Source organism: Bactrocera oleae, chromosome 6, assembly GCF_042242935.1.
Source record: "Bactrocera oleae isolate idBacOlea1 chromosome 6, idBacOlea1, whole genome shotgun sequence".
NCBI classification, from domain to species: domain Eukaryota; kingdom Metazoa; phylum Arthropoda; class Insecta; order Diptera; family Tephritidae; genus Bactrocera; species Bactrocera oleae.
The window spans coordinates 22,163,610-22,175,180 of record NC_091540.1 but is presented as its reverse complement, the minus strand read 5'-3'; the positions used below and the strand labels follow the sequence as shown (position 1 = coordinate 22,175,180).

At 38.4% G+C, this 11,571-nt stretch overlaps 1 long non-coding RNA gene across 1 annotated transcript; it reads right to left on the bottom strand.

Annotated features, from left to right (window-relative positions):
- Positions 1 to 8,184: 8,184 nt before the first annotated feature.
- LOC138857868 (uncharacterized) lies at positions 8,185 to 8,354 on the bottom strand. The gene is made up of 2 exons (XR_011397083.1): positions 8,303 to 8,354; positions 8,185 to 8,226 (listed from the first exon to the last, which is right to left on the bottom strand). It is a non-coding gene; the product is annotated as an uncharacterized lncRNA (long non-coding RNA).
- Between the last annotated feature and the right edge of the window lie 3,217 nt (positions 8,355 to 11,571).

The window sequence follows — 11,571 nt, the reverse complement described above, 5'->3', positions numbered from 1 at the left end:
TGCCAATGTCTCTCCCTGCCTGCCCTTTCCTCTTTACGGAGCAGCTCTTTAATCGTGGACCAACCGCTACGCACGGTTCTGGTCCTACCATTTTTGTAGAGGCTGCAGAGCGGCCAGCCAGTTCATTTCCGGCTATACCCCTGTGTCCAGGCACCCAGATGAGGTGCACTCTATTGTGACTTGATAGGCTGCCGTTTTATACACTCCTGCACTAGTAGCGATGTGACCTCAAAAGCCGAGATCGCTTTAAGTGCTGCCTGACTATCGCTGAGTATGGCGATACTCTTATTGCGATAGTCGCGTTGGAGGTTTATCTCTACACACCGACTTATAGCATATACCTCCGCCTGGAATATGCTAGTAAAACATCCCATGGGAATGGAGAGCCCCTCCGCCGTTTTCGAGCCGTCGGTGTACCACTTGATAGTGCTGTGCCTTAGCAGTAGGTCCAGCGTGGAATCATTCCATTCCGCCTTACTGCCAAGGGTAACTTTGAACTTCCTAGTGAAGCTTACTATTTTGGTAATGCTGTCCCTTGGAAGAAGGGCCAGTGGCATTGCGTCACTTAGGGCCTTCATCTGCTGGGACGAGATTACCTTCCCTTTGCCAAACCCTTCTGCTGACATTTGAAACAGGGTCTGTTTGGCCGTCTGTTCGATCACTATATGTAACGGTGTGAGCTCCAGCATTACTTCCACGTACGCATCGCGCCCGACGCGCAGATGCAGGCAAGTCGTTGCAGCTTCGATAGTCGAAATCCAACCGAGGTCTGCGATGCTTTTATATCCACTAACACTTGACTAATTCGTTTTTAGAAATTTTTTTTATATTAGATGCTGCAAAAATAGCTTTATTTGAATATTTCAATCATTTTTCAATTTTATTAATTTTGACAATAACAATATGGTTGTGAATGTCAAAACACCAGTGTTGCCATACTAATATATTTTATAAACGAAGAAAAATAAATTGAACAGAGAGATTGTACCCTAGATACAGGAAACAACGCAAAAAGAATTTCTGTGCGTAAAGACTTTGGTACACCCTAGTGTAGTGATCGACCAGGGTTATTTTTTTGAAGCGCGGCCGAAGGCCGCCAACGCACAAAGAAGTTCTGAGCGAAAAATACTTTTATACACCCCGGTGTTGGACCGACCAGGGTTATTTTTTTTGCAGCGCGCCCGAAGGCCGCCAACGCAAAAAGAAGTTCTGCGCAAAAAAACCTTGATACACCCCGGTGTTGGACTGACCAGGGTTATTTTTTTAAAGCGCGGCCGAAGGCCGCCATTGCAAAAAGAAGTTCTGCGCGAAAAATATTTTGATACACCCCGGTGTTGGACTGACCAGGGTTATCTTTTTTGAAGCGTGGCCGAAGGCCGCCAACGCAAAAAGAAATTCTACAAGAAAAAGTAATATTGTCATAGAGGGTACAACATAATACTTAACATCAATGCCTTGTAATAGTTTATTTCTCTAGGTTTGGGATTCCTGTATTTGGGGTATTATCTGTTTTAATATCTTTCAGTTCAATTACAAAAGATGTCGATAAGGTAACACTGGTTATTTGAAATTTTGCAACCCTTTTGTTATTGTCAGAATTGATAAAATTTAACAATAATTTAATTATTGAATTAAACTATTTTTGCACTATATAATGTAAAATAAATGTGTACAAACGAATTAGTGCAGTGTTAGTAAATATAAAAGGGGAAAATATAAGTGTATAATCCATTTAAAATCGAAAAATGCGTACTTTAAATAGTCGAAATTTTGAACTTTAAACCCAAATATCTCGAAAACTATAGATTTCCCGCGGCTATATCTATACATATTCTTGATCTGGAGGATCTCCTCTATCCGCGCATACCCATTTTATCCCCGAAAGCCTGGGACGTTATACTAAAGTTTTCCCGCAATAACAACTAATGCCTCAAATACATGAGTAGATATTCTAGAGAAGATCTGCACAATTATCTGAAGCTAAAATACATGTACAGTAATTTTTGACAACCAGATGATTACTGAAGGGAAACAATTCAAAAATACGTAAAAATAAATAATTCATTTCAACTTCCAATGTTAAGAGTTTCGGAGAGCTCCTGAAAATTTTGGTCACCTAAAGAACTATTTTGTTTGCTAGCTCGCCGAAATATTATTTTTGTGTTGTCAGCATTGATTATACACAGAAAAATTTACACTTCGTATGCCATCCAGATCTGCATTGTGGTGCAGAACAATAACTATCAAAACAGTACAAATTTGTCTTATACATGCAGAAATCTGCACATGTATTTTCGGCATAAGCTGGGTAAAATTCGGAAGCTCATAATTACCACGAAAAAAGTCAACTTTCTCTTTCGAAGTATATAATATTTTTGATATATTACTGTTTGACACACAGTTTAATAAATTAACCAACGTAACTGGAACGCATCGGGATTTTAATCCAGCCAAGGACTGTCAACTCGGTAAAGCTCTGCCGCTACAACAACAACAGTTAAGTTACTCTTATGCTATAGCCAGATATATGATTTCCGTACAACAATGTGTACTACAATAATAGCTCAGAAAACCGTGTACCAGCATAGTGCCACTCATATGGTTTTCTATGAGTTTGACACTCATCAGCTGATGCAGAAAAATTTAAATAAACTTGTTAAATAATTAAATTATTAGCGGGTAGAGTTCTCAATGCTTTATTGGGATTTGAACGATTGTGAACGGTTGGATACACCAAACCAGAGACGAGTACAATCTGCACCGAGTTACAATCAGAGAAGAGGATCGTACACACATGTCCTCCGACATTTATAGGAGTTCAACAGAATTTTAAAATAAGGCAAATTTAAATATGCGTAAACAAAGATAGTTATAAAAAGAAATGAATGATAAAAGAGAGATGAAAAATATAAAGTTTAGATAAGACAGTTTTGCCAGATCAGTCTTGACATTATAAGAAAATAATCTTAAACTAATAGCCTCTTCTGCAAACTGCCGGTTCTGCGACATAGAGCCGAAAACCCCTGAACATCTGCTGATGAACTGCACAGCAGTCTGCAGACGCAGAATCAAGGCCCTGGGATCCATGTTTCCACACAGGGATTGTATCGCCTCACTAGCACCCAGCAGAATTTTGGAATTTATCAACATGCTGGGCCTAGATGATACGATATGACTTAGGGGAGGGCACAATAGACCATAGGTCGCGGTGTATACCTCAAAATTAATCTATTCTATTCTAATAATCCCAAACATCCTGCCCGGTCGAGTCGGTTGACTCAAAATCTACCTTCTGCTCCGGTATGTACTGTTGTCACTCGACCCGGGCACCAGTGAGTGAGAGGCAGGCTCTCTTGTTTCACTAGAACGATATTGTTCAACCTTATAGAACTTGTGCGTCGAAACCATTTGTTGCGTCTCTGCAGAATGGTTAGATACTCCTAACTCCATCGCTTCCTTGTTGAATTTGACATATCCATTGCCATTGTTTCAGCCGGTTGCTAGGAATATGTTTGATATCTGGTTCAGGGACCGCTAGGAGTGGCGACCCAATCATGAAATCACCTGGCGTTAATGCAAGTTTCTCTTCAGGATCCTTGTAGAGTGGTGTAATAGGACGGCAATTGAGACAGGCCTCTATTCTTATGGCCAGTGTCTGCAGTTGACTATACCACATGGCCTGCGCACCCAACTTCGTGTTAAATGATGCTTAACGGACTTCACAGCAGCCTCCCAGAGGCATCCTTGATGTGGCGCACTGGGTGTGATGAAATGCCAATGTGTGCCCGAATCTGCTAACGATCGCTGATTATTCTCACTCTGCCATGCTGCAAGATCTTCTTTCAAAAGTCGGTTGGCACCAACAGAGGCTGTACCATTGTCACTATATAAATCCCGACATGCACCGCGTCGGCTGACGAAACGAGTAAAAGCATCTGAAAATACCTGTGCCGATAGGTCATCAACCACCTCAATGTGCACGGCCTTGATAACCATGCATACGAATATTGCGATATATGTCTTGATGAGCGTTCGAGAGCGTTTCGTTCCGATACGTAGTGTAAAAGGCCAACAGTAATCGACACCAGATGATATGAACGGCCTTGTTGCTCTGATCCTCTGCGCGGGTAAGGAAGCCATTTCTTGCTTCAGGACTTCTCCTCTATGACGGTATATTGCGCAGTTATGGATGAAACTCTTGACTGCTTGCCTGGCACTCAGAATCCAGAAGCGTTGACAGTGTAATCTCATGCGCCTGATTTAGTAAAAGCTAGACCAACGGCGTTGACTTTGGCAAAATAATTGGGAATCGCTGGTCATGCCCTAGTTCGGCCTGGTGGATGCGTCCCTCGACACGGAGGACCGACTGGAAGATGACAAACCTGAACTAGACGTCAATTGTCGAATTTCATCTGCAAAATGTTCCTCTTGCTCTAAACGAATTATAGTGTATAATGCGTCGTCCAACTCCTGAGCAACGATCACCGGTTGACGAAAGGGCTGACGCCTTCTTAACCAGCGCAGGATAATGGCCAATGTACCCAACAATCGAATGATACTACTGAACCGTTCAGTTAACAAAATAGCGTGTCCGGTTGGACGACGAGTATATAGCTGAGTTGAAATGAGTACAATAAATTTGGTTGTATTTCGGGTTTCGGCGAGTAAGACATTTGACTCATCCTTGCTAAGAGGAACATCACTACCGTCCAAATACATCATCTCTGCCTCCTTAGATCCATGCCACCAAAGGGGATGTACTAATAGCTCGGCGGGTGTGATGCCTATACTGGCACAATCAGCTGGGTTCTGGGGGATGTCAGCTCCTGTATTCTACGAACCCGATTTGATATGAATGGTTTAAGTGTTGCTGGATTTTTCCTCAGCCAACACAATACGATCGCTGAGTCCGACCACAGATAGTAGGGAACGTCAACTAATCCCAAAAAATCTCGCACGTTCTGAGATGTATCGGCAAGAAGCAGCGCTGCCACAAGTTCAAGGCGTGGAATGGTAGCAGTTTTAAGTGGTACCACCTTGGTACGTGCCGTCAGAAGTGTGAAACGCACCGAACCGTTTGTGTTCGACGTCTTCGCGTAAATAACTGCTGCATAAGCATGTGAGCTAGCATCGCAAAACCCGTGAAATGATGTCTGAACGCGTGAAATCATTCCCATCTACCGTTCTATACGAATTTGATTGAACTCCGGAAGCTGTGACTTCAGCCATTCGCGGCAAAGATCATCAGGTAATGGTGAGTCCCAGGATGCGGGTCTATCACTGGACCATAGTCGCTGGATGAATATTTTCCCTGTTATGATAACAGGCGATAACAATCCTGTAGGATCGAAGAGTCGTGCCACCTCGCTGAGTACAGGAATTTCTACTCTTTGACATAGACCGACGCGAAAGAGTAACTGATCTTTCAGTGCGTTCCATCTTAAGCCCAAAACGGAAGCTTCACTATCGTTCGAGTTCCATTTTCTTAGAGTGAACTGTTACGCAGATAAGATGGCGTCCACGTTCTTAGCCAGCTCCACTGCTTCGGTAACACGTTCACAACTTGTTAAGAAGTCGTCAACATAAAACGAGGTTATTATCGCAGTTCGAGCATGAGTCGTTTGTTGCATGTCGGGAACCACAGCGGAATTATCACAAGCACATTGTTGCTTGAATATCTTCTCTATGTCCGCTTTATCGCCTCTCGACAGCGACGAAAACGTAAAAGTATACTACTTAGTGAATCCTAAATTGTTGGACCTACCAGTTGAACATCGTTGCCGAAGCGTTGAACACCACGCGGAACTTCGTTGTGACCGCATGATGAGGAATGTAGTAGCAATTAGTATGATCGTAAGGTGGTTGTACTAGTGCCATATGTCCGAGTGTTGCATACTCCCTCATAAATGAAATGTAGTTTTCTTTAAGGTCTGGATCCGCAACCACGCGATGCTCTAGTCTATGGAATTGCCGTAATGCTAGTGCGTAAGAGTCACCTAATTCCGTTTCTCTTCGTCGCAAGGGTAAGTGTACGATATAACGGCCGTCTGAGGTGCGGCTATGAGTGGTCTCGAAGATCTGCCCACATTCATTCTCTGGCAGATCGTCAACCACTGCGATTTCCTCTATTTGCCAAAAGTTGGACACCAATTCCAGGAAGGGTCACTGCTGCTGGACCAAACACCACCCATCCAAAGCGGGTACGCTGGGCAAAAGACCATCTTCAGTCTCTTTAGGGCTTCAAATCGTTGCTCGATACTAAGAGCCAATAATGTAGGACACCTGGCGATTCGATGCGCCAACCCGCAATGACCACACAGAGCTGCATCCGTGATAGCCACATGCGTCCTCACTGGTCGTTGCTGGCGGCAAACCATTAATGAGACCGATGGTTCAGGAGCAAGGCTATGAGCACGTCTCTCCAGAAATTTCAAAAGGTCTTCCAACTGTGGTATTTCTGTACTAAAGCACCTCATACACCAATTTCGCTTAGTTATCGCTGGAAGCTTTGCCACCACTATTGGTACAGCTAACGCATCCCACTGATTTATGGGGATATCCATAACACGCAATGCACGCAGCGACTCATAAACCGTATCCACAATAGCCAGTAACGATTGTGATGACTCCTAGCTAGCTGTTTTAAGGTTAAGAAAACGGGATATGTGTATTTCCGCAAGCTGCTTTTTATTGTCATAGCGGTCCTTGAGAGCTTTCCATACCTCTTGATAGCCACCCGAGTATATTCCACCAATTAAAGGAACAGTAGCCGCAATGACTGCCTGACGAAGTTTTCCCAATTTGAAAGCTTCTGGGTATGCCGAATTATGTACCAGTATTTCAAAGGCGTCTTTGAACGTTAACCATTTACACATGTCTCCATCAAATAACGGGATAGCTAACGGGTCCAATTTGAGATCCACCAAATGGCCGTCCAGAGCTGTTGTGGGACAATTGTGCGCTCCGTCAGCGACATTAGATTCAACCCTTGACGATGCGATGAGACGATTAAGTCTGCTGCATGCCGCAGTATACAACACCAAACCAGAGACGAGTACAATCTGCACCGAGTTACAATCAGAGAAGAGGATCGTACACACATGTCCTCCGACATTTATAGGAGTTCAACGGAATTTTAAAATACCGCAACTTTAAATATGCGTAAACAAAGATAATTATAAAAAGAAATGAATGATAAAAGAGAGATGACAAAAATAAAGCTAAGATAGGACAGTATTGCCAGATCAGATTTGACTTTATAAGAAAATAATCTTTCACTAATGTAAATATTCCTAAACGCAACTAAAATAATATAAGTATAACCATTAAAATGGAGCCAAATTACTTATGACAGCAAAGAATCTTACAATATTTTATTACCTGAGGGGGAAAAGGAAATATTTTACACTATCTCTATAGACATTAAAAAGTACTAAGCAATATAAAATGTTCATTTTAAGAAAAGGCACAACAACACTTTTTTCATTTTGTGTTTTTTTTATATTTTTGGTTAATTTGATTTTGAATTTTTTACAAGTCAAAATGGCAGAACACATATGATTGTGACAGAAGATATATGTACATACTTACATATGTACGTATGACATTGCCACACAAATAATGCATACACTAACCTACATACATATATAAGTATATGCATACACATGTAAATAAAAACTACAAACATTGTTCTACAAAAACCACAATCGTCTCAAATTTCATAAGCAGCATCAGACGTCAATATGGAAGCCAAATAGCCGAAGCCCATATTTATAGTAAATTACACAACAGCGTCATTCATAAACGCAAGCACCCTTTCAACAGGCAACTTCGCTTCATTCATTAAAACAGGCACCATCACATTTCCCCGAACATGTCTTTGCCTAAAAGCGTCTTTTCGCGACGATTGCAAAGCTAAAAATCATAAATTGAACAACTTTCTGATGTTCCGTCTAGATGTAAAAGTGACAACCCCGCAAACCCGCCAAACACAGAAAAAAAGTGACAAAAGTGGCAACAAAGCTTATATCATGAAATAGGTCAATTTGCACATACTTATGTCCTTTGATATCAAATATATACAGCATGGTATAAGGGAGTAGCGAAAGTCTCATTCACAATAGTTTCGCCACCTCTGAGGTGTACGTTCACAATAAAATCAACATGGTGGCCATGGTGAGTTAGGGTGGCGAGGGGCTAAAACGGGTTGCGCATAGCAGAAAACGCCTAAATAATTATTTATAAATATTTTAAATTTTGGTTATTAATTGATGTTTAATGCTAACAATATATAATATCATACCATGTTGATATAGGTAAATATGCGGCATATTTTTAAGCATTTTAAATAACTTATTATTGGGCAAACTGAAAATTCAATTTAACTATGAGTGGACGGGAAGAAATAACTATTGTAACAAAATTTGATACTATAAGTAATAATAATTTATATAATAAAAAAGGAAAACTAATGATTGCCATACAAGTGATAATAATTCATTTAAACAATAAAGCAAAATTTATCATTGTAATTATATCAAGAAATTTTACTAGTGCTCTAATTTAAGTATAGATTTATTTAATCACAAATTTTATTTACGTTTTATATATCACCAATTAATGATGGATATATGTACAATAGTTTATTACAACTTTTGACATACAAAATTACCATATTATTATATAGTTCTTAGTTCAGTTTTTAAATATATAGACTTCTAAAATAAATTATTTTTTGAAGTTGCAATATCTTTATAGTATAAAATACGGTAGGCATATCAGGTAGTTGTCTCTGTATATCAGCATGTAGCCATTATAATATGTACAATATTTTACATATAACTCTTAACATAAATCAATTACCATATTGTTATATAGTTCTAAATTTAGTTTTCAAATATATAGACTCCTAAAATAAATAATTTGTTGAAGTTGCAATATCTTTATAGTATAAAACATTTTATAAGGGTATAAAATACGGTAGATATATTTCTTTTTTAAAAAGTATTATAAAATTAACTTGCGCAACACTGTTATGCAATGCTGAATAGCAATACTGGCATTTGAATTTATTAACAACTTTTAGTTAAACGCACTAATACACACCTGCTTATTGATAAAAATTCTTGTTTGAGCAGTTTTATCAGGAGCAATATGAAATATTCACTATTTTACGAAGATTGTATTGCAAATTTATAAACATTGCCCTCAGTTTCGTTGAATAAGCATTTTCGGCATGACGTTATTTGACATGGTTGCTTAATTGCATCTTACATTTTCCTGTCGTGAATATTTCTTAAGTTACCACAGTAAAAAAAAGGCATAAATATATATTATTCTGAAATTTGCCAATAATAGCCGCTTTTTTAAGAACATATATTAAAATAAACTTATTTAATTTTGAAAACTTATTAAAGTTTTACATATAATCAATATTTTTTGGACAACTTTTTCATAAATTAAGAGAAAATAGCAAAATGCAACGATTTTCCGGTTAAAAGTCGGCCATCTTGGCTATCAATAGAAACTCAACCCCTAGGCGGACTTGACGTTTCTCCATGACCCCTCTCAGCTGTAGCATTGTTTACATCCATCAGCTGATTCTTTCTCTACTCCCCCTTTACGATGATATACAGATTGTCTATAAATTACATACATATATGTACATATGCAAAGACCTTTGCGCATTGTAAATAAACGAATCTGAAAGTGTACATATCTCAATTAACAATGAAAATTCTCTATTCTGCTATTTTCGACTCCTCTGATGTTAATTGTGGCGAAACAGGCAAATAATTTTCTGTGGTGAAACACGTTTCAGTTCCCCTGCGAAAAGGGAAATATTTTGAAAATGGTCGCACTGTGAACCTTCCCTATAATCTACATTCTCTGCTAGTACAAGAATTAAACGCTGAATGAAAGAAATATGCAAGAATGTAATATACAAGATTACGCCGACTGCCATCTTCTGACTTAATTCTTTCGAGATAAGAAAAAGAAGAATGAACAGCATGTAAATTGTAAACAAAAACATAAACAGTTCTGTTAATACGTGAAATATACTTAATTTATTAGTTTATAGTAAACAAATTTCAAAGAAATTACTAAAATAATGTTGTATCAAAATATTTGGGAGGACAGCATCAGAAAAACGCCGCATCAAATTAGAAAAGGAAAAATGATAAAGTAGAAACAACGGTGAATTTCGTCAGGCAATTAAAGATTGCTGAAAATCTTTTGATAATGTTTAATTGATGTCTAAGTAGTGTGCTTTAACATTGGGACTCTTTTGACCCGCATTTTTGGCAAATTCTCTTTTGGTGTCGCTCTGTGCATTCACACGAGCAAAAATAGTCCAGCAACTTAAATCGAGTTTTTCTGTCAACACTTAGAGCGTGTTGCATAATTCATTTGTATGTTGGGATGATGATCTCACATTTTGCATACATATTTGCATATTACATACAAAAATTAGGTAACAGAATTCAAATTTGTGAACGAATTCATTTGAAACCGAGCGTTCTTGCAACCGTTCAAAGAATTTGAAAGTGAAAAGGGTAGCAGCGAGCTGTTACAAACAAGAACACAAAGCGTGCCACCCGAACACGAGTTTTTTCATTTGCACACAAATTTTGAAGAAGCAACACGTACATACAAAGTTTCGGTTGCATGATGCCAACAAAGATGAAATGAGAATGTTTTATGTTTTGTTATGTGAACTGCATTTTAGCAAAGTAACATTCAAAACATAAATTTAAACAAAACGTGGAAAATAGTAATTAAATACAAACATATTTATGTATATATACGGTTAACATTTTAATAATAATTGTAAGAAAATCTAAATATCAATCATCATATGTAATTATTGAATTGGTAAATAAACTTTACGCAACAATTATTTAAGTTTTAAAACATGAAATCTTATTTTTTCAAAATATACAAAATTTTTAAACGGTTCAATAGCTTAAACATGTGCTTTATCAGCTCGATCATTCCAACCGAACCAAAGACAATTTGGTAAAATAGCTTATGCACAATACGGGCGTCGGCGTCCTAACATACATATGAAAACGGTCTCGATCAGTACGAAACCACGAAAGCAATGATATAAGGCCAAATAAATTTATTAAGGCCATGCAGAGCCACTACTCCTTCTCCGACAATATTTATAACTCCAAACGAAAATAGATACAGGTATATTTTTAAAAGTATCAGCTTATGATACTGAAGTTTTTCATGGAAGGTATGATCAATGGCAGTCCTTCCAGGACATGTTCACAGCCGTATATATAAACCATACTAAATTTTCACGACAACAAAAGTTGTACCATCTCAGGTATTTACAAAACAAAAGGAAAGCAAACAGCATCGTCAAGCGTTTCACTTTGATGAAAATTTTAATCTGGCTTTGCATGCAGTGGTCGAAAGATACGAAAATGAAAGAGTAATGAAGGAGAACCATTTTAATGAATTTACCGAAAATACAACAAGAAACCAGAAATAATTTGAAAAAATATACACGACAATGACTAATTGCTTATCTGTGTTAGAAACACAATATATATCCAC